Source organism: Ambystoma mexicanum, chromosome 12 (genome assembly GCF_040938575.1).
Source record: "Ambystoma mexicanum isolate Mex_15411 chromosome 12, UKY_AmexF1_1, whole genome shotgun sequence".
NCBI classification, from domain to species: domain Eukaryota; kingdom Metazoa; phylum Chordata; class Amphibia; order Caudata; family Ambystomatidae; genus Ambystoma; species Ambystoma mexicanum.
This window is the reverse complement of record NC_090936.1, coordinates 27,602,485-27,626,949: the sequence shown is the minus strand read 5'-3', so window position 1 is coordinate 27,626,949 and position 24,465 is coordinate 27,602,485. Positions and strand designations below refer to the sequence as shown.

Sequence of the window (24,465 nt, the reverse complement as noted above, 5' to 3'; positions counted from 1 at the left end):
CACCCATGGGCTACCCCCATGGACTATGCTGGCTAGGGCTGATGGTAGATGTAGTCCTAAAGGTCGGACAGCCAGAGTTTATACACCCCTGCGCCAGAGGCTTGGCCAGGGTCAGAGTTCTGAGGAAGTGGTAGCAGGACAACTGCCAAGTCGACAATGTTGCTTCCCTCCCTCCATTGGTCACGTCCCTGACATTGCATATCATGACTGCAGATGGGCCAGGGGTCCATCTTTTCTCCTTCATTAACAACCCCAGCAGCAATCAAGGGACCGAGGACGCCCGAGGGAAGAAGCAGTAACTTGCTGCATTGTGTGAAGGCATCGTGAAGCAGAAATAGAGATATAGTTTGGGCTATAAGCGTTTATTGAAAGGAGAATGGGCTTGTGAAAAGCCCTATTTTAAAGTGGGACTTTCCCTACTTAACTCAACCTAAGGTCAGCCTATGTCAGGAAGTCCAAATAGAATGTTCCGTCTGTGTCCAAACATATTCTTGCCCTCACATACTACTTGGATCAAATTGTGCAAGGGTTGAGCCTCAAAACAATAAGTTTTCAACAAATGTTCCACTGGTTCTTCACAGCTCGTGGCTTGAGAAGGGATCCCTTCCTCAAGCTTTCAGGCACTTCAGAGTGACAAGTAGGGGTTGCGTCCCAGCCCCTCTTATCCAAAATGAAAGGTTCTTCACTTTCCTCAAAACACAGCTATCAAAAGTTCTCAGCTGACAAGCAGGGGGTGCGTCCCAGCTCCTCTTGTCTGGCACAGTTCTCAAAAATTTCACAAAGCAAAATGTCCTTCACTTGGAAACTGGTGCATTCTCCTGCCAGTTTCCCAAGAGTTCATAGATGTCAAACATAACAAAACTGTTCCTCTTCTGGCTAGAGAGAGGACAACTTGGTGCACTCTCCTGGCAGGCTTCAGAGTTCTTTCATTACGCAAATCATAGGGTTTCTTCTTCAGCGGGAACGTGGTATACTCCCCTGCTAAGTTACTAATTCTCTATTGTCAGGGAAATGCTTGCTTTAGTTACTTGAACACAGTTTTAGCTGGCTCTTGACAGTATTTATAATAATAGTAATAATAATAATTTAGCATTTATATAGCGCTACAAACCCTCAGGTATCGGAGCGCTGCTTATTACCCACGGTGTGTGGTGCTCATTTATCGAGCTCGGAAGGATGAAAGGCTGAGTTTGGCCCTGCCGGGATTCGAACTTGCGGTAAGTGGCAGTATGTGCTCTCTCTTGGCAACACTTGCTCTCTCTTTACCCTTGGCAATGCTTGCACTGGGTTTCGACAGTTCGGTTTCATATGACTTGTCTGCACTTTGTTCACTCAGAAGCGAGTGAAATGATCTGCGTGGCACACGCGGACAACATCAGAGTGCCCGGGAGTCACTTGCTTGCCTGAAACTCACAGTGTACGTTGTTTGTCCGTGCTCCACTGGGTGTGCCTAGGACCTAGACATATACAGTTCCTCCTGACCTGGCACCTGACCTCTCCCGGGTCGCCGTCGCTTCCACCACTGCTATTTGAGCAGCCCTGGCTCCTGAACGTCCCCAGTACAATCCAGCCAACGGGGACAACTCGTATGCTTTAACCATCTCGGCCTGCCGCTGCGCAAGCTCTGCAAGGGGGACAATGAGAGGTACAGACCACTGTGTTCCTGTCGTCCCTGCTTCGAACTGCTTCTCTGGCTTGTTGCCCTTCTCTCAAGAATGCACCAGAGAGGGATATTTATACCACTGAATCTCTCTGAAGTTTATTTTAATTTATTTCATTTATTGCCTTTGTTGTACGCCCATACCCAAGGGTATCACAGCGTAGTTACAGAGAAAGCTTGACTTAAAGGTTACATGATAAAAGCTAGGAATACTTAATCTTGGTTGTTACATATACAGTGGTTTCATGAGATATATAGAGTTTACGTTTACTATACAAAATTTACATAAGTCATGCAGTGTGGCTTTACAGAAAAGATCGTGGTGCTCAGTATTTATTAAAGAGCCACGTTTTGAGGAGTTTCTTGAATTTATTCAGTGAGGGTTCGTTACTAATGTTAGCAGGGAGAGAGTTCCAAATTCTAGGGGCTGCTACAGTGAAGCTGCATCTGCCTGTTCTTATTTTGTTGAAGTGTGGGATGTGGAGCTGTAAGTTTGCGTTAGATCTAAGGCATCCGACTGCGGCTTTGCGGTTGAGACAGTTGTTGAGGTAGGTTGGGGCCTTGCCAGAGACACATTTGTGAGTGTCTGTGAGTGTTTTGTGGAGTATCCTGGCTTGGATGGGTAGCCAATGTGCATCTCTCCTGTGGCGTGAAATCTGATCTCTTTTGCTTATGCCGAGTGCTGATCTTATTGCTTTGTTCCTTAGTAGCTGCATTTTATTAATGTTTTTTTTGGGGGTGCCTAGGAGGAGTATGTTGCAGTAGTCTAATTTGGTTAAGATGAGGGCTCTTGCTAGTGTGATACAGTTTTGTTGCGTGAGGAATGGGCTGCTTAGTGAGATAAGTTTGGTGGTGTGTGCTGTGGTGGAGGCAAGTGCGCTGACGTGCTTGCACATGGTGAGGCTAGAGTCCAAGTATACTCCTAGGGTTTTCACTTGGTTAGAAATGGGAATAGGTGTATTGTCGATGACTAGCGAAGTGTAAAGTGGGTGGAGCTTAGCTAGGCAGGCTGGAGAGCCTACTATGAGGATCTCCCTTTTTTCTGCATTGAGGCATAAACTATTTGCAGCCATCCAGTTTTGTGTGATGGCATACATTTTATTGACACAGATGGTGTCCTGTTCTAAATTGCCTGAGATAGGAATAAGTATTTGTGTGTCATCTGCAAAGGTCATGTAAATTACTCGGATAGGGTCTAGTGCTGTGAAGAGTAGTTTGGCGTAGGCGTTGTAAAACGTGGGAGAGAGGCAGGATCCTTGGGGGACTCCTATCGGGACTGAGATGGGGTCAGCTGCTGTGTCTCCTATGGATACTCTTGAGGTGCGGTCTGAGAGAAAAGATTTAATCCAAGACGTTGCTTCCTTGGAGAAATGAAAGTTATTTGAAAGGGTTTGGCACAGTTTGGTGTGGTCTGCTAAGTCAAACGCAGCGGAAAGGTCAAGCAGGAGCAGAATGCATAGGTTTCCTGATTCCCTGACCGCATCCATTTGGTTTTTTAGGTCCAGTAACGCTGTTCCAGTACTGTGACCAGGGCGGAAACCTGATTGTCTATCGCCTAGTAGTTTGTTGTCTTCGAGGTGGGCTTGGACTTGGGTATAAGAAATTCTATCTATAATTTTCAGAAGGAAGGGTACTATAGTGATAGGTCTATAGTTAGTGGGGATGGTGGCATCTAATGAGGGTTTTTATTTAGGAGAGGGGGTGTGACCCAGGCAAGCTATGGTGGGTGGGATGGTCTTGGTAGAGAATGAGGCATTTATAAAGTGAGTAATAATGGGAGCTAAGGCTGGCGCACAGTCCTTGATTAGTTTGGTTGGGAATTCATCCCCTTTACAGTTGGAGGGTTTTATGTACTTGGGCTATAGTTACTGGTGTAAAGTGAAAGTCTGGTGTGTTGGCTATGGGAGGTGGTCAGGTAATCTCGGTGAGGGAGCCTAGCATTTTATTTTGTTTGGGCTTCAATTTTGTTTTGCAGTGTGCGGATTTTAGCAGCTAGGGCGTCTTGAATGTTGGAGCACCAGGCTTGGTTTACTACGACTGTAGAAGGTGGATGAATGGGTGTTTCCAGTTCCTTAATAATGGCAAATAGTGTTTTGCTATTGGAGGAGGCGTTCATTATGTGTGTGTTGAGTGAATTATCTTTCTGCATGTACACTTCAGTTTTGTAAGTTTTGGCAGCTATTGTTCTTTTTTAAGTTCAGTGGTGGGGTTCTTTCTAGTTAAGTGTTCCAGCTCTCTTTTTTTTCTCCTCTTAGGTCGTTTGGCTCTGAGGGGGGCTATTTCATCAATTGCTAACTGTAAGCAGTTGTGGTAGGGTAGAGCGATAACCTCTGGGTTGTGCATCAGTGGTGGTTTGGTGTTTAATAGTTTGTCTAGCAGTGGCGTTAGGTTTTCTGATGTTAGTTTCTTAGTGTTTCTCATTAAAGCAGGTAGCGAAGGTGGGGTGGGAGGTAAAGGGTCAATCGTAGTGGTGATGTCAAATGTGATGAGGGAGTAATCAGTCCAAGATAATTCCATAATGTCTTTTAGGTGGACCTTGGTATTTAAGGTTAAGATCCAGTCAAGGATAAGTGCTTTGATATGGGTTGGGGCCAGTGCTTTAAGTGGGGTAAGAAATTGAGGGGGGGCCCTCGTTTGGGGTCGTGGCTTCCATTGTGGGCGTGGCCTAAAACGTGCACAAATCATTGTAAGGTGCGCAAACAAATATATAAATGTATGTGAGCATTTATATATTTGTATGTGCACTACTATGGTTTGTGTACCTTTCAAGCCTTATAAACATACCAATGTTACGTATTTCTAGGTTTATAAAAAGGTGGCTTGAAAAGTGCACAAACCATAGTAATTTACGCACACTTGTGTGCTTGCCTTACTATGGTTTGTGCACTTTTCAAGCCACCTTTTATAAGCATAGACATTTATAACATATTTCTATGTTTATAAAAGACGGCTTGAAACGTAAACAATTCAAGGCATCTTTTATAAAGCGTTGAGGTCGGACAAAACCCGAGGTGGCTTTGTCCATCGACAAAGCTTTATAAAAGATGCCTTGAATTGTGCACGTTTCAAGCGGTCTTTTATAAACAAAGAAATATTTCTACGTTTATAAAAGATGGCTTGAAACGTATACAATTCAAGGCATCTTCTATAAAGCTTTGCCAACGGAGATAGACGCCTCGGCTCTGTGATCTCTGCTATGAGCAGAGATCACCGAGCCCGAGGCGCCTTTCCCCCTCTGCGAACCCGCGGGCTCCGTGATCTAATCTGCAGATTAGATCACGGAGCCCGCAGGTGTCAGTGACCTGGGGAGGGCAAACAAAGGAACTGTAACTTCCCTGAAGACCCCTCACATGAGGGGTCATCAGGGAAGTTACAGTGACTGACAGAAGTGCCAGCCAGCCTCAGCGACGCTGTGCCTGGCTGGCACTTCTGTCAGCTCGCCTGAAATTAAACTGGCGGGCGCATCTCCCGTCGCGGCTGCGGCCGCGGCGGGATAATGCATCCCGCCAATGTTGTGTGGGATGGGGGGCCCCAGCAGGGCCCCGGCTCAGTCCCACTTTTTGGAGACTGCCGGGGCCCGGCCCCGGCAGGCCCCGGACCACTTTAAGCACTGGTTGGGGCATTAATAATTTGTTTGAATTGCATTTCTAGGAATGCATTATTAAAAGTTGTAGCTTTGGGGTCTGTTTGGTCATTATATCCCAGGTTGATGTCGCCTAGTAGTACAAATTTAGTGTTGGGTTTGATCATCAGGGAGATGAACAGGGGCAGTTTAATGTCTGGGTTGTTCAGGGAGCTTGGTGTTCTGTAAAATATTAGAAAGTTGATGGTGGTTTTCAGGTCAGTGGCTAGTTTTAACGTTAGGAGCTCGTAGCCTAGTAACGGTTCGGTTTTACATTCTCCAAATTTAACGGAGGATTTGAAGATGATAGCCACTCCACCTCCTGTGTTATCTTGTCGGTCTGATCTAAGAATGGAGTATTCAGGGGTATAGCTAGTGATCGGAGTGGGCCTGAGGCTGTATGAAGCCAGGTTTCAGTTATAGCGATGAAATCTAGGTTGTATTCGAGAAAGAGGTCATGGATGTCAATGGCGTGTGCGCCTAGGGATCTAGCATTTAGTAGGGCTCCTGTCAGTGGTTTAGTGCTAGGTGGAGTGTTGTAGGGTGGTGTTTGGGGTGAGGGTGTATGGTGGGTTGTACAAGGGGTGTGGCGCTGCATGGTTTGAAATTTGAAATTGTGGTTAGTCTCTTTCTGGGCATTTTTAGTGATAATGTTTTGTGCCTCGAGAATTTGAGTGCTAGGAGTGGTTCTGGGTGACAGGTAGTGCAGGCGATCTCCATTCATTAGCTGATTATCAGACTCTGTATCCCCCTTCTTCATCTCAGTACCAAAGTGGTGTGTGCGTGCCTTGGTTGTCAATGGGAAAATAGGGAGGGTGCTTACAATAGCCCATGAAGGTTTATGGGACATCATGGAAGGTAAAAGGGGATACTGCCTCTCATCTTCAAGCACGCCATCTCCTCTCCCCAGGCCACATCCCCCCCAGGTAGTCCTACCTCACAAATTCACCCCCAGGTCAGGATCCAGCTGCTTTGGCCTTTCCCTGGCCACCTAGGTGGAGGCTGGTTTAAGTAAAGGAGTGAGAATGCCGTCAGATTCCTCCCAATTGTCAAAACTATGCTAGATTTATGCTAGGTTTGGCAGACGACTCCCTGCCGGATGGGACACCATGTCCAAGTACTGGGCTTTCACTTCTCCATCAATTGCCTGCTGGGAGTTGTAGTGTCGGGTCACTTCAATTGGGTAAAGCATGCCACAGTAAAACAAAGGTAAAAGCAGGGCCTAGGAGCGGAGCAGGGTGTCCTCCGTGACAGTCATCTGGCAACCCCAATTCATGTGAACGTGAAACATTCTACAGGTACAATGGTCTGTCGATCTGACAGCATTCAATTCACAAAGAAAATGGCCGTTATCCACAGTTCTACAGACTATGTGGTCTGGTTAGAGATTGCAGAGGCTGCCATACTCCGGGCTGTATATCAAAATCACTTTCCTAGTGTTGAAGTTGTTACTTATATTACGATGTTGCAAACAAAGATGTAGCAAGTTCCCAAATGCCAGTATATTTGTGCAGTGTTTAGCAGATCCGGAGATGTTGTCACTTCTCCCCAGGGGGAGCTCCTCCCCATGAGGCCAGGGTGGTGAGGCTGGCACCCGATGGTCCCCCTGGGTGGGGGGGGGGCGGTTCTCATCCAGGAGGAGACCTCCCCTCTGGGGACAAGGGAGAACATCTCAGGAGAACGCTGTATATACACCCTCCACCCCTACCCTACACACTCCCTGAGTCATCAGACCCCTATGGTAACACACACTTCCATGATCAAGATAGGTCCATGTACCTTTTTAACATCTGTAAAGTTGAAGGCACTGGGACAAAGAAGATCCTTAAGAGCCCTAGGGATTTGCCTGACCCTAGTACTGGAACGAGGTAGCCCCTAAGAGGAGTAGGTATTGATTTGACATCTCTCACTGCAGGTTATGGATGTTGCGCCAGTGTGGCGCTTCCGAAATAAAAAGGAAATCGTAGAAGGACTTGCTGTTTTCTACTTAGGCCTGCAACGAATCCAAGAGTTTCAAATCTTGTGCAAGAAAGAAGAACCAGGTGTAGCAGCGGACAGAGGCAAACAGCTGTCGAAGTTCCAAGGAGGTCACGCAAGAGGTAACGTCACCGCTAGTCCTGAGGAATTGTGTGATGGCACTGCCAGAGGAAGCTGGACGCAAAGAAAAGAACTGCAGACCGGAGCAGCCGACGAGAAGGAACTTCTGTGCTACTGTGAGGACGTCCAATCCCGGAAGGACCAGAGAGCTGCCTGACCCCAGTAACAGGTCTAAGAGCGATTGGGAGGCATGGTAGGGATACAGGACAGGCAGCAAGTAGGCTCTGCAGAAGAGGAGCGCTTCCTTGGCCCGATGTCCTCACAAAAAGCACTGACCACCAGAGAGGGGTCTGTGACCCCCATGAGAAGCGAGACATTTTCTCTCATATCAGTACTTGGTGACAGAGTGAGCTAAGAGCCGAGTACGAAAAGGAGAGAAACAGGAGTCTGAGACCCACACCAAGAAGCAAGTCATCGTCCTCACATCAGTAGCTGGTGGGAGAGTGAGCAAACAGTACTGAACCAGGGAGTGAGATAAGCAGGGGGTCTGGGACCCAAACCAGGAAGAGAGGTGTCTTCCTAATGGGCCCACTTGGCAGGAGAGAGGACCAAGTGGGCCAAACTGAGCAGCAAGAGAAGCCAGGGTCGGGTACCCGAAATACACATACAGCACAAGTCATCTTCCTCGTCGCGGTACTTGGTAAAGGGAACATACCAAAGGAGGCCAATCAAAGAAGAGAAGTTAAGAACTCTATAGTTGAAACGAGATAGATATATATATATATATATATATATCAGGGCACAGGAGTCATCACCCCCTGGTGATCTGGAACTGTGCTGACAGTTGAAAGATACCAGGAGAAGCGAGTCATTCCCCTTGGTTGTGTGGAACTGTCAAGATACTAGGAAAAGGGAGGCATGGCAACCCTTCTTAGAGATAGGAAAAGCTAGGCTCTTTTTTCTGGTGGTGTGTTTCACCAATTGGAATGATAAAAACAAAACCTGCACCTCCATAATGAGGTTAATAATCAAGAAATAATCCCAGAATGCACCTTTGCATTTTCATTATGGCACAAAGGGGTTTGTGCCAAGAGTCACGTCGAGATACTCCCCGCAACATTAGGGTGGCCGCCGGGCAATTGCACAGAGATCGCAGCAAGGACATTTAGCAATCCTACCCATGTCCCAAGTCCTGAGCATTGTTTCGCCCTCAAATGCCATGTTGCCATACATGCCAACCCTCCCGATTTAGGCGGGAGACTCCCGACTTTCCGTGAAACAATATTGCTATTTTTCACGGTCTCCCACCTAAAATACTCCTAGCCCCAATGCATCTCTATGGGAAAATGTGCCACTCCCGATTTCTCTGATTAAATCTCCCTCCCAGGTGAGTCGGAATGTTGGCATGTCTGCGTTGCTACTAGATTCTTGAAAATGGTGGGTTTTTGTATTTGCTGGAATCTGAAAGTAATGCAGATCTGGTGCGAATGCGAGGACTTTGGTGAAGACAGAATCCTGTTCTGCCGAACAGAAACAGAAGCAACGTCGAATTGCACATTGCGCATTTCTCTAAAACCGACCACATAAGAAAGGCCTGGAAGCGGATGTTCATTTCCCGACTGTAAATAAAGAGCATGGATTCTGTGTGAGTCACTGCCAAGTCGATTTTCAGCGCTCCCGAAAGGATGGGAAGGAAGCCAGCTGTTTAGTGAAGGACTTTGAGTGCTAAAGCAGGAAATGCAGGGCGATGACACGGGTGCATCGGTATAAACTGCTTCCGGTTTACACCGAGCCAGTCAGTAAAGTCAATATGTTAGCTACCAATACGGCTTACTTTCACTAGCTCTTGCGACAAAACCATGCCAGTTAATTCAGGCAGTTAAATATCGATTTTGGTTGACCCCAAAAATGACATTTTTAACTGAATCCTGTTCAATTACAAGGTCATATGGCAAACAACAACAAAAACACATTTTTCATGCTGTAACAATTCCCCCACAGTCCGTGCACACCCTCAGCCAGAGACATCTTTTAAACCTAGGGTAGTATTTAATTCACCACAAATCACTACCAGAGGATAACACAATGTGAGGGAAGAAACGTAAGTGAAACAGGACGAATTCTGGTGCCGCCCGACTGCGAGCATCGCCCCCTTTCCATGCCAACAGCTCTGCTAGAGCAGAGCAGAGCTCCGCAACCTTTGGCTCTCCACATGTGTTTAACTAGAACTGCCGTCAAGACTAGCCAGCATTGTCCATGATGGGCCATCATGGAGCCGTAGTCCAAAACACCTGGAGCACCACAGGTTTCAGAGCTCATCTTTGTGTCATACTGGTCCGTGTGGAGTAATGCACCGAATATGCCCACTCGCCTTAATTTGTTTGTTGTGCTCAAAAGCATCAGAACACCCTCCTACAGAGAATTCTCTCAGACATCACCAACCCTCAACACACACTTGATATAGCTTGTTCCTCAGCAGCTCCAAGGAAAGAGCCCCCCCCCCACCCAGCACACCTGTGGTCCCCATGCAAGTGCCGGGGGGAAAGGTGCAGGTCGGAGGGGGGGTGGATAATGCTAGCGTGGGAGGGAAGTGTGGGTCAGAATGGAAGCATATAAGGGCAGAGGGGGGAGAAGAAGGCCCCAGGGGCTAGGCAAGTGCTAAGGGGAGGTAAGGTGGACAAGTGCCAGGGGATGGGGGAGTGCAGGGAGTGAGGACCACATGCTAAATGTGAGGACAGGGAGGGCCAAGCTCCGTAGGGATGTACAGCTTGCCAGGCTAATCAGGGGAAGGGGGCCCAGAAGGTCAAGTGCAGGTCATGGGCTGGAAGACTGGGGTGCTGGGGTAGACTGGGCGAGGAGGGCTGGGTGCCCTTTAGGACTCCGAACGGACTAAGCATCTACTCAATGCAGCAGAGGGGGGCATTAGCAGGGGGGGAGGAAGATGAGAAAAGGAGGTTCTTGAGAAGCTTCCAGAAGTTAAGGAGATCTGGCTCAAGCCCGAGAGGGGCCGGGAGACTATTCCAGAGGGAGGCACCTGTGGAGGAGAGAGAGATCTACCCAGACTCTCTGCTTGGCAAAGAGTCTGATCTGCGGAAAGTTGGAGCTACAAGACCAAAGGGCTCTAGCAGGGAGGCATTTAGGGAGAGAGAGAGTTGGATGTAGCTGGGTCCCAAGCCCCAGAAAGCCTTGTGGATGATGCAGAGGGTCTTTAATTTCATCCTTGCAACCACTGGGAGCCAGTGGGAGTGATTTTAGGGCTGGAGAGATGCGGTCCCTGGGCTTGAGGCCAAGTATAAGTCTTGCAGCGCTATTCTGGATTAGTTGAAAAGGGCGAAGTGGGGGATGAAGGCAGATTGAGGAAGAGGCTTTTGCAGTAGTCCATCCTGGAAAGGACCAAAGCTCTGGAGACATTGAGCTTCTGAGGCAAAGTGAGGAAAGGGCGAATGCCTCAGAGGACGTGCAGCCGAAAGTGGGCCTTCTTGGCAAGGTCTGCAATGCGAGGAGAGTCGTCGTCGTCGTAGAGGACGCCAAGGTTTTTAGCCTTACAAGAGGGTGGGGGGGAGGGGGCCTATGGTGGGCAGCCAAAGAGTAGAGGGGGGAGAAAGGAGCAGGGGTCGCCCGTTTAGAAGTGGTCTAAAGATCAGCAGTTCCAAGAAGAAAGCGCTCATGCTTGGTCCTCAGCAACTTTACCACCCCACTGCCGCCCCCTCTCCCCATGTAAACTTATCACCCAAAAACCATTGTCCAACTAGATCAACCTCAGGGATTCACAATTCCCTCAGCGTGCTCACGTGCCAAGGATGCATTACCCTCCCCCGCCCTACATCCTCCATTCAGCAGTAGTGCGTTGACTCAGTGCCAAGCAGGGCAGTGTCACCAGCATCTTCTCGCACCTCCTGGACTACCAACTCACCAACTTGGAAAGGATCCAAAGTGCTGCCAGCAGGCTCGCTGCCAGTTTCCAAAGAGGAGATTGGGTATCCAACCTCAAACATGCCGCGAGGCCCCTTTCAATGCAGAAGAGACAACACATTATATGCACCACCGCCCCCTACAAGCATGATGGTATGAGCCGCACCAAACCATGGGCAGAGAATGCTCCACTCCCCTCGACGGACACCCGCCCACTTCCACTGATACCGCCTATATGTGCCAACTCCCTCCAGAACCACCATTTCAAAAGATACTCTCCCTACACGCCCTTAAGTCCCCAAATTCATTTCAGCCATAGGTCTTGAGACCAAGCAGCCGCATCACCTCCAATGCAAACTTTGCATGGATTCCCAGCATGCTGACACAGCCCCGCACCTAGAGACCATCAAGCTTGTAGCACAGGGGGGGGTGCACTTTCTACATGAATAGTTAGTTTGCACAGTTCACACCATTCACAGGTCTGCATGTATGAAAACAAATCCAGATTTGGCTACTCTAACACACCTGGTGCAACGCCACACGCAAGTAGACAAAGTTACATCACTAACCCATGGGCAAAAAAAGAGACCTCATTCATGGCACGTTACGAGAAACATCATTCTAGAGCCAGCTTTATACTCACAGGGCCATGAATGCCAAAAACAGCTCAAATATTATCTCCGCCAGGCTCGCTCTACGGCAAGTGAACTCCAATAGTGGAGCAGAAATAACAAGAAGCTGACCTAACAACGCACGCTGCCACACCAGATCTGTGCCCAGTGTTGAGGTTACGCCAGTGGTACAGACCTCCTACTCCCACCACGCGGCTTCTCAACTCATTGCCTGGTTACCAGGATTGCACAGTTTGGCCGCACCCTTAAACATCCAATTTGCAATCCAACATATGAACGCTTGGCAAGACAACAACAAATACAAACCGCTGTTTTGTAATCTTTAAACCACAGTGTAAATTTGGTTACATAGTCTACTTGAGCTTCCAGAACTTGTTTGGTCATTCCACAGCACAAAAGTCGCAACAGAATCAGTTTCCATGAGCGTTGTCAACTTTCAATGGGGGGGGGGAATTGACGAGAACTGAAACAGTTCCAATGTGGGAAGTAATGGCGGGGGGGGGTTTGAGGGGGGGGGGTTTGGTCAGGATGCAATCTTTGCAATCTCTCAAACGACCTAGTCCACGCTGCCCGGCCTGTGCGCAGGTGGAGGATACAGAGCAAGCTATGCGGCCAGTGCTGCTGTGAGGTGCTGGTAGAACATTGGCCGTGCCAATTATGGTCAAGCCACCAGTTAGCTACACTTCCTCTCACAAGGCACACGCCTTCCTGGAGAATCCTTGTCCTTCAGTCGATGGCCCCTTTAGAAGGAGTGTGTAGGTGTGTCTTTGTCTTCTACCCTTCATCTTTTATTTATATAGGTTATTTATAACACACTTATTACCCAGAGGTTTCTAAGCGCGGACCCGGGGATCGAAACTATGTTGCTCTGCATTGTCTTGGTTTTAAGGCGAGCGCGTTGGCCCTGAGCTATCCTCCCGAAACTCGGCAGGTAGACACGAATTTGCAAAAGCAGAGCGTCTACCCCTCAGTGAATGCAAATTACCAGTGCACTAACCTTTTGAACAGCCCCGCTCATCTTTGCAACATAATCAGAGGTACATGCCACCCTCCCCGGTCCAGTGGAAAGAGCGATCGCTTTGCTTCTGCGTCCTCCATGGGTAGGCGACGTTTCTGGTGAGGGATGTGTGGTCTATTAAACAGACCATACTAGGTAGACAATGCACAGCTAGAACCCTAGTCTCAGGCCGGAAATGCCAACCCATAGCCCTAAACCTGGGAGGTAGTCCAGAGGCGTTGCTGGGGGGGGGGGGCTTAGGGGGATATAGCCCTGTATAAAAGCTCAGGGACAACAACCAAAAGGCTATAGCTAGCCTCGAGTCCCAACATTAGCGCAGCCGCAGATCTTTTTGAGACCTAGCAACACCCCTGGGAGGTACACTACACACCAATTCAATTTTAAGCCAGATCTGGACGCAAGCGTGTAAAGATGGCATTCAAACATTCATAAACAGTTTCTACTTAAGGCTGCGGCGCGCTGGAAACCTTGCACGGCACCACACTAATGCCGTCCAATTACGCGCCAAGTCAACTGTGCCAGGCTCCAGTTCATAGCCTTTAATGAAGGGTCGGATCATCATTGGATAATTCCACGCTCTTTGAAGCACGACCTGATCCGAATAATAATGTTCTTTGTTGAGAAATTGCTGTAAAGATTATTAAGGGAGCTTGACATTGGAATTAAAAGAAAAAGCCAACTCCAATTTGAAAAAACAGGCGCGACCGGTTTACCAAATGGCACCTTGGAACAGGCGATGCAAAAGGAATGTGCTTGAACAAACTTTTTTGTAGTTTAAGTTTCATGGGCGTGGAAGCAAGACAATAGCGCCGAAGTACTGTAGGGCTGCAAAGCAAGCGCAAAAAAGGGAAGCGAAATGCGAGGCGAGACTCGCTTCGGCCGTTAGTCCTTTCTCACTTTTGCTTTTAAATATAGGTGTTTGCATCTGTCGAAATAGAAGGGATTGCATAATCTATGGCAGATATCGAAACTTCTAGGAGGTTTGTAGCTCCCATTTGCAGACAAAAGGAGCAAGGCTTGCTTTACACAAAATGCCAGACAAACGTGGCCATGAAAGTAACTAGGAGTTTGCTACCGGGTATAAAAGCATTGGAGGGCTGGTAAAGTATAGCTGGTGATTTATAATGAAGAAAAGTTAGTTTGCATCTCGTGTTGAACGCGGTGTATTGGTGCCTGCTTCAATCCCTAGTGGCAGCTCCCGTGGAGTGATTCCCGAGTCCCAGCAGTGAGCCCTGAACGGTATGAGAAACGTCCCTGCTTTCTGATCCCTGAATGGTCTGAGAAACGGCCTTGCTTTCTGATCCCTGAATGGTCTGAGAAACGTCCCTGCTTTCTGATCCCTGAATGGTCTGAGAAACGGCCTTGCTTTCTGATCCCTGAATGGTCTGAGAAACGTCCCTGCTTTCCGATCCCTGAATGGTCTGGGAAACGCCCCTGCTTTCTGATCCCTGAATGGTCTGAGAAACGGCCTTGCTTTCATGCTCGAACTTTCACAGTTGGAGGAACACTAATCAGCGCAGGGTTATGCACACTTGCCATCCACAGCTGGACCCAGACTGAATAGCCCTTTAAATTGGTACTAGATCCATTTGACAATGAAGCAGTGTTGTATACATAGTGTGGTAGGATAAGAGGTTATAAGGGTGTGGGGAGTGGTGGTAGTGAAGTGGATGGGGGGAATATATAAACCCACTTAAAAAAAAAACAATAAATAAATAAAACAAACCGGAGAACATTTTCAAAGTAAATTACCTCAAAGTAATTCATTTCGGCAAAACAACATGGAACCGTCAAGACACCAGAGCCCGGAGCGCGTAAGCCATGCACATCCAATGGAGACCAGATATATATGTGGCCAAGCATTTGGAGCCCAAACTCTTGTACTAATTTTTAAGTTTGCTTACTTACAGCCGAATGAAGGGGATTTTTCCCATGAATATGGGTGGACTAAAAGTTCATGCACTATGACCGAATTAGTGAAGGCCCTGGCCCCCAGATTAGAACCCCACAGGCATACCGGATATGGAGACTTCAAAGAGCTGTAGCCTCAGGGTTCTGCCACCTGAGGCTCTCCTGATGTTTTCGACTACTTGGCCATGATCCCTCACTGTTAACGGTGCTAGCTAGGGTTGATGGGAATTGTAGTCTCTATGATTTGGCAGGGCAAAGGTTGCAGTCCCTGAATTAGACAATATGGGGAGGAGGGATTCAGACGAGGGGGTGGTGAGCAGTCTCGCTCTAATGGCAACAGGCACTTAATTTTAGGGGTAAAAAGTGGAGGATAGATGGAAGTGGCGGTTAGTGGGGCGGAGGGACAAAAATGTATGCGCCTAGCATGCAGGAGCAACAGAGCGTGGCAAGGGAGCCCGAACCACACAACGAGGGTTCAGTGGGGGTTATCCATCTGAGAAATAATAGGTTAAAATGGTGTACCAGCACTGGACTAGCTGCTCCCAAGAGGTGATTGCCACATTATAAACCAAGGACTACAATTCCCACAAAGCAAGTTAAAACCAGGGCTGGATTAGCATCTCCCAACAGAAACGAGAGAGGTCAGCATGTATGCAGTCTCAGCACCAGACTTAGATTTTCTATGAGACATAGCGAACCTGGACCCACAGACGATCCCCCGTTTTATTCTTTTGTCTCCACAGCATGTCATTTCATTAAGGCCCAAGAGTTTCACCGCCAGCCTTTTCGGGACCTTCTTTAACTAATATAAGAGAGTTCCACACTGTGCAAAACAAGGTGCACATGCTAAGCCCCTCCGAGGGGTCCTCTCCTCAACTACAAGCAATGATGGCTAATTGAAATTACAAATGATTAACCCAAATGGCTATTCAGTTACTCCAATTACATTTCTATTTGACATTCCACAGATGTACACAGGATCCATCACTCAGTGTCCTTGCATATTCCCTTTCTCCGTTCTGATGAAGGCCGCCCAACTTGAAGCACCACAGACTGCTATATGTGGCCGAAACACACCAGTGTCGACAATTCCCCTTACAGTGGTAAACATCAACAGTGTCATTTAGAAGCTGTTCAAATCAGCAAATACTACAAGAATTGTGGCTCCCGACAAAGAAAATGGTCCCCCTCTATTCTATAGAAAATATTTAGTAAAAATTGTTTTATGTTGTTTTTCCCTTTTATGTGCATTGATGTCTGTGCCTATCCCATCAAAACATATGCACAACATGTTTTGTTTCTGTCCCGTCTAAATAGGATCACTCATGTGTACTAGGTACCAAAATATGCCATCACCAAAAAATAGGTACGAGTAAACATTTTGTTAAAACACCCTCGAGTCACGAGAGTTTTGTCCATTCAGGCTGCCCTGATCAATTGCATACATTTTCATTTCGTCTACCTGGGCAGATGAGGGAATTGCCAGCAGCCTTACAATGTATACTACACTCGCCCTACAACGTGCACCACAGTCTATAACCTGGTTATGCCAGGAGCCCTACAATGTACACCACACTCTCCAACCTGGTTATGCCAGGAGCCCTACAATGTACACCACAGTCTATAACCTGGTTATGCCAGGAGCCCTACAATGTACACCACAGTCTATAACCTGGTTATGCCAGGAGCCCTACAATGTACCCCACAGTCTCTAACCTGGTTATGCCAGGAGCCCTACAATGTACACCACAGTCTCCAACCTGGTTATGCCAGGAGCCCTACAATGTACACCACAGTCTATAACCTGGTTATGCCAGGAGCCCTACAATGTACACCACAATGTATAACTTGTTAATCTCCACAATCACTTTTTTAACTCTGGCCTACATTCTTGACGTTTCCAGCTTTCGGCCATTCCGTTTTAGGCCTGGCTGTCTGTTCTCATATCATTTAAAGGACACAAAAAGCACTTCCTGTAAAATCCCCATGAAAATTCCAGGCCTATGTGGTTTACCCTCAGTGTGTGCCTACATGGCAACTGTAAATTCATGCTTTCTTATAAATGCCTACTATGCGTGAAGAGAGCGCGCCCCGCACACTCTGGCACAAAAGGGTAGACAAAACAGGGGTTCCATTTCAGTGACCTTGCCAACATGGCCATCTCGGAGGGAATGCCACCCTTGGTTTACTTGACATGCAAACTGATCATTACCCACTTTAAATACCCTTTAAGACCATCTGGGGTAAAAAAAAATTGAGAACTCAAGAGTTGACTTATGGATGCTACTTCAGTTCGGGCATTTGGACTGGCATTCCCCACTTGACCCAGATATTTCAAGTCTCCCTATTCCATGCGAGAGAAAGCCAATCAGTACCCTTATTGTACTTCGAATTCTAGGATTTGTAGTCCAAAAAGGAAGAGAGAAAAACTGCAAGTCAGAGAATTCCATGGGAAACATGAGATCTGCGTGACATTGTGGAGCATACATGCAAGGTATCAGCCTGCCCGTCCCCTGCAAATGAATTTTCCACTGAACAAGAGAGATGAAGACAACGCACCATGGTACATGTAATTCGGCTAGAAAGCGCCCATGCATTTCCCCAAAAGCAGATCAACAGCCAACAGGTCTGCTGTACAAATGCAAGGAAACGCATCCAAGGTTAGCCAGTAGAGCACCAGCAACACCTGGCAGTAAAACCTGGACCAACAACAGGTAACCGAAGTTATACCTGTACAGGAGTGTTAGGGAGAATTCTCTCTTTAGGCTGAATTTCCTAACCTAGCGAGTCCCCCAGCAGCTTTGCTGGATTTCTGGAGTTTGTTTTTCTCCTGCCAAGAGTGAGACTCTTTTTCTCCCACTCTTGGACATGATTTATGGTGTTCCTTTGACTGTTAATGTTTTTTATGGGCTATGGGGTCCTTTACTCCATAGGGTCTCATGTGTTTTACTATGTGTGTTACACAGCACCCTCCATGCCGTAACACAGGGGTGTCATAGTGACACCCCACCATAGACTCCGTACCCTGGGACTGACTACTGTCTCCCAGGGCATGTAAAGTCACCATTGGCTTTACTAGTCCCAAATTATTAACAGAAACCAGTACAAACCATCATATTGTGGACGTACTGGTCGGGGCAATTCGATTGCCCCAGGGTCTGTTAGTCGAGGGGGCACGTCTCCGTCCCCCCTGATTGTGGCAGTGGAAACTACTTTTTATATTTGACCACGAATATTTCCCTATGGGATTTTCCCATTGTTCGAGGCTACCAACTTTAATTATTTAATTCTCATAGCCTCGAACATACCGCCGGTTTATTTAATTAATATTAATTCGCCGGTTGGTATTTTTTGCCAGGACTCGATTCTAAAATGACTCCAACCCAAGTCGAGCCCTTTGCTCCACTTTTTGGCGGGCTTCTCCACAGAAGCCTCCAAAAGTGGTGCCACTCTGTCTGGGTACCACAGGGGGTGTGGGAGGGGGTTTAGGCACCTTGGACTAAGTTACCTTGGTAACTCAAGTCGCACTCTTGTGTGATTGGCCCAAGTGGTGAGCCAGCCGGCTCACCACTTAGCATGTTTGATTGACAGCTAGGCTGAGTGAATGGGGGTATGCTGCATAAAAGCAGGGCTTTGGGGACTGGAACTTCAGAAGTCGCTACAGGACCGGAGTATCCAACGAGGGAGAAGCTGAGCTGACCTACCACGACGACACCACCGGTGGAGCCCTGCGGAACCGACTCAACACTTCCCGACGACAGAGAAGATCTCCCGGCTGGAGAGGCTTCTTCCCCTGACTGGTGGACACAACCAGTTTACCTTCTTCTCTTCGCACCCCAGACTGGTTTGTGGTCAAATTGCCTGTGCCAAGCACCCCGGCAGCCGGATAGCCACTTACCACTGGACCGCGAATCAACGGACCGCTCCTTGTACCTGAGAAACTCTGCGGCTGGTTTCTTCCCTGGCAGTGCAACGGACTCCTGTCTTCCTCCCCGACAAGATCCTCTCTTCCCCCGGACGAAGCATGGACTTGCATCCGCTGCCAGGCACAACTGCCCCCGCTGGAGTATTCTCACCACTTTATGGTACCGTGTCCGCCAGGCCTCCCTTTCTAAAGATTGCTACAAGGTAATAATAACACCTTAACCTTCTGGACTGGGCTGGCCGCCTTGACCCTCTAACTGGTCCCTTTCTTTGGTCCAACTCCTTTTTGAACCGTTACAAGACGTTTGTGCACTGCAACCGTGTGACCTTGGACACATTTCGTTTTGATCCTCTTAAAGCGGATCCGGCCTACTGACTCTGAATTCACTGTGTTATTTTGCCTTCCTCTCTTGTTGTGTTCGTGAAAAAGTGTTGGGATCTGTTTCAATTTATTCTCTGCTTTTCTCTCCCTTTTTCAAACGAATTATTAGAGTGCCATCTACGTTAAGCGCTCACCGCTGCCTGAAAATAAGTGGGGCTTTACTTAAGACTTGTCTGATATTCTTTTAAGGGAGTGTATATCTTTTAGTGACTGTGTTTTTGAATTGCTTACTATTAGTGCCTGTGTGTTTTTCTAGATGTGGTTTTAAATAAACAATTATATATCTCTTTTACACCAAGCCCTGGTCAGTGTTTACTTATTCTATTGTGTTCTCTTGACCTATTGTGAATACTCTGTATACTGCCTAACTCTTCTTGAGGGAAGTCTGACTGCTCAGCCACAGCTACCAAGTGAATCTGTGTGGTACAGACTGCTACCAAGTGGGTTTACTGCCAAACACCTGTAGTCTTAAATCTTTTGCAGTGGTCGCCGAGGGAACTGCACAGGTTTCTGCCTAACAAGGATCATGCTGAGTGATAAGCAAGAGCACCCGCACGCCGCCGTTGATGCCGAAAGTCTTGGAATTAATAGGCCCTTCACAGCCGGTTTCTTGATGACTTGGACCTATTTTTCCAACTATGGATTGTGCTACTGCTGCACCGGATCCTGCATTATCCTAACTCAACTTGTGAACATTGAATCCAAGAACCAAATGGATGTCTGTTATTGTCAGCTTTCGCTACAATAACAAGGTACGTATTACTTACTAGCAACAACGTGTATACATTCAATAGGCAAAGATTGCCCATTTGTGCTCCTACCACTAGCGATATTCGTGAAATTGACCCAGGTGCCACCAAACATTCAACACTAAACAATTTAGCTTTGATACAGACCGTGTTCGGTCGAAACACGTGTTGGCTGTTGTGGCTACTTTGGGATACTCTAATAAAAGAATCCAATAATTTCTAAATGACACTGATTTGAATATTATTGACCCAGCACATTTGAGGTTAGGATACTTCGATAGAGTAAGCAAAAAACACCACAACAAACAGAAGCCATACCATATTTGGAAAAAAAAGAGAAAAAAAAAACACCATTGTAGAAATGGCCCCTCTGATTGCACCCACAGGTTTACGATATCCACAATTACGATCCAATGTTCCCCAGCCTTTACTTACAGTATGATTGGGTACCTTTTATGTCTATCGTAACGCGCAAGATGGCTGCCATCTTGTCTTCCATAAACAATATCAAGCACGGTGGAAGCCCCAAGTTGATGGGTACACACAAACACGCACAGGCACGCACGAACGCACCAAGTGGACCAACCTGGGAGTTCCCACCATTACTGCATAAATCTGACGTTGCTCCGCGTGAACATTTTTCATGAGCATAAAGATTTACTTTGCCACCTGGGTAGGATCTGGCATAGGGTTTGTGGTTTTAGCATACAAGTAATATTGGGTTACCTGCACGGTTATTTCCTGGAAACATCGACATACACCAGTTCAGGGACGTCTCGGAGGTGGCCCATGAGGCAGGACTTCAGGTGTGTAATTTTCACAGTACAGCCATTTCCAACAGATCCAAAAAGCTTGATAACCAGACCTAAACAAAAAAAGAAAAGTCAATTTAGAATGCTGGTTATCATCCCACCTCCTTACTAGATAATATAAATATAATGTAACAAGATCAGACAGCGCTACCCCACCACCATCCAACAGGTTTGCGATTTTACAACAGTTTTTTGGACTGCTGTATGCATAAAGATCAGCGGTAGATGGACTCAGTGACACGTTCGCTTACAAACCGGGCCCTAAATCCAGAGGACAGGTAAGGGCTAGCCTGAATGAGTGCCAAGACCCGGCTTAATGTCCTGCGGACAAGCTATTCTACTCCTAGGGAATAGTTCATGAAGTTATTCCATTGACTTACTCCATGTAGCCTTTATTCAATTTCTAGCTTTAGCAACACTGTGGATTGGAAGAAGACCGTACTCTTGAACCCAATGTAGACGTTTCAGGTCCCTCAAGATCAGCAAATTGGTATACTCAAAGTAAATTAACATTGCCTCGCATTAAACCACAGCAAATGGCAACAAGCACTGCTTTCAGATGGAAATACATTGATACAACTATTGACAATCTAGCACAACCGCAACGCTTGGATGTACTCCGGCAGAATCCTGTAGCATTATATGTCTTTGTGCTCATGAGAGCAAGCCCGACACCAGTTCTAGGTACACTTGCTAGCAGATTTTAAAATCAATATCCCAAAATTATGGTGAAGGCTTCTCAGAAAAAGGTTGTCGAGGCGGCATCAGGAAATGGGTTCCATCAGAAGTGATGGAAGGGCTGTTACGGACCCTGTACACCCAAAGCAGGCACGATTCTAATGTCTGGAATACAGAACTGGTACTTTATTTACAGACAGGGAGGATCAATGCTCTTTTGATCACAAAAGAAGGTGCAATAGATGAGAAATCAGATTTGATGGGAACCAGTGAGCTTCTTACAATGGGGTGATTTTGAGGGACATTCTGACCAGGCTGTGAGGGCAGTAAATGGAACAGTCACCAGGGACAATCATGGGTGGACATACATAGAGTAAGGACACCGAACATTGGAAATATTTAAGTGCAATTTAAGTAGGTGGTATGGGCAGCTGTGTTAGGGACATGTCCATGATGGATGAAGTGCTGGAGTGGAGGCAGAGCAAGCGAGGGTCAGGGGCAGGCTAGAATTGAAAGATAGGCAGATGAGCCGGAGGTTAAGAGGTTAACTCTGAGGTGAGGAAGAAGGCTTTTAGTTTGGTTTTCAACAAATCTGTGTGGACCGTTTCTCAGATGTCTGACCGCAGAGCTGAGGCAGTAGACACACCTGTACATGCGAGGAGAAAAAGGAATGAATGTTTGACAACATTGGATTGTGCCTCTTCCAAACATCGGGTAAGCTGAACCCAGGCAAGACAACTGACGGGCTCTTCTATTTTTAACAACAGTGTTAAGGGAACATTTTATGTGCATTGCCAAACATCTAGTAGAGTGGCAATCCAAGATTTGAGAGCACGTTCCGTGATTAATGTGGCTTCTGTGCTCAGAGACGCACACGGAACCTATTTTTTCAGTAAAAAAAAAAAAAAAATACTACGTCCCTTTCCTGGGCTACGATAGAAAGGGGATCAACGAAAGGTCAACGGTTGCAGCCAACACACATGCAACCGAGTTCTTTCTGGAACTGTCCATGCACATTGGAGGATAAACACTATGCATACACACCACACACTGAATTGTGTGTCGGCATTGATAAGCAACGTCATGACCAAACCCAATGAGTCGCACAACCTTTGCAAATGCCAAAGGCTTACTCTTACATGAACCACCATCATGATAGCCTTACCAAGGCATTCAGTCTCTCAGCCTGGCAAATCTCAGAACACAACCATAGACTGTGTACCTACCTCCAGAGGTTAGATATGATACATTTGTGGGTGGATCTACACAGGAAGAGCGCCAAAGAGGCATGTGAATGCTTCTTGTATTAGGAAACATTTTCCTACAGGATTAAGATGTAACGGAGAAGGAGGATTCTCCACCTGTCCCGTCATTCCAAAGGAATTACCGTGTCTCAGATCTCAAGCTTCCCATTTCCTGCTTTAAACAAACCTCTTCATTTTCCATCACTCTTCCCTCAATGCTAGTTATTTGGACCATATGCTTCCCTAAACCAAACATTTTTGAAAACCAGAAGATCTTATTTACCAATGGCTAGAAGTGTCGCCTAAAACAGTGTGAAGGGATGAAAGACACCACCGCCGGGCCTCGGAACTGGAGAGATCATGCGACTTCGAAGCCGCTATATATAATGGCTCTGGACATACTGCGGTTCAACTAATCTACTGCAACCGGCTGCCATCTAATTTTAAAATCGCCACAATTATTTAAAAACATCAAAAGAGCCTGGAGAACTGCAACCCCAAGAAAGTATGTTAATCCTGCGGTTCTGTAGATGAAAGAACATGGAATTAAAAATATGTATTCCTACTCAATTAGCAAAAAATACGCGCAACGTCCAAGACGTAGTTTACCGGCTTCTGCTGATGAGCCTTTCTCGGACTGATGAGGAACCCGGGGCTCATCAACCTTCTGCCAAGAATAAAAGGTGGTTTACAAAATTGTTTCCAGATACAAGAGCTTTTGAAATTTTGTACCACAGACAGGACACATTTAGAAAGATGAAAGTATGATACAGCTCTAGATTATACATATGTACGTGCTTGTGTAGTGTATGCAGGTTGAGCCATCTGGACAGTTCAGGGGTCAGAAGAATGGCCGCTTAAGTGCAGAGCTCTGCCTGAAGCACTTAGGCAGGGTGCAGATCCTGCTCTGCCTGAAGCACTTAGGCAGGGTGCAGATCCTGCCCTTACAAGGAGACTCGTGCCCTTTCTAAACCCAGGTTGGAGAATTTAATCGTTTTCTCTAATACGAAGTGACAATGTACGCTCCAAGAACTGGGTTGCGTGCCCTCCAGAACTAGAAGGCGTGGCCTGTTCATATCCTGGTCTCTGGACAATGACCCTACAAAGGCAGGGACATGGGAGGTGCTGGGCCACAGAACCCAGCCGCAGCACGGGTGTTCACAAACTACAAGACAATATTTGAGCCAATTACCTCTCTCAGGCTATGGCAGGGTGCCCTCTATAAAGAAAGGAAGGTCGCCCCAAATGAAATACCCCCAGCTTCCAGTAAGCCTATAGCTTTCAAAACATGGACTATGCAGGTTCATAGAGTTCTGAAGTAATTTTCGGCAATCCTTTTCTAATCTCTTGAAATATTTGATGTGCGTTTTAACTTTCTCACCCTTTAACTCCCCCCGCTCTGCTTCCCTTTTCTAGTCTCCCGCATCCAAGGTCTGGATACCTGTTGTAGAGGCACACTATGGCACTCTATGCAGCCCAACACTGTATTAGTATTAAATTCCATACGGGCCGAGGGGTGGGGGAGCCAACCAATCAGGTTGCGCGGAACGCAAGCCGATACCGCTAATCTCAGCCCCCATTCCGAGCAGCTTGCTGGCTGCTTGGCCTGCCCTGCAGCGCCATCTTGCACCTCTCCCTCCCTCCCTCCCACCCCAATTACCTTTTGGTGGCAGCAGCAACGTGACAACTCCTCTCTTGCTGCCGCTGCGCTTCCTCCAGGTCGCCACAGAAATGGAAGAGGGGCCCCACCTTCCATCTCTGTGGCGGCCATCTTGGGACAGTATTTTGTTTGAATGAACGGGACAAAATACACCTCTCTCAGCATCGTGGGTTACCGGTTTGGTAACCGGGGGTGATAATAGTGTTAACACCTGATCCACCATG

At 47.2% G+C, this 24,465-nt stretch overlaps 1 protein-coding gene across 2 annotated transcripts in view; it reads right to left on the bottom strand.

Moving 5' to 3' along the window:
* The window catches only part of PLXNB2 (plexin B2), a 775,326-nt gene that overhangs the window by 641,881 nt on the left and 108,980 nt on the right, over positions 1-24,465 (bottom strand). For both annotated transcript variants that reach the window (XM_069627846.1, XM_069627845.1), the window contains exon 2: positions 20,574-20,712. The gene's annotated coding sequence lies outside the window, so the exon portion shown is untranslated. The remainder of the gene's footprint in view (positions 1-20,573; positions 20,713-24,465) is intronic.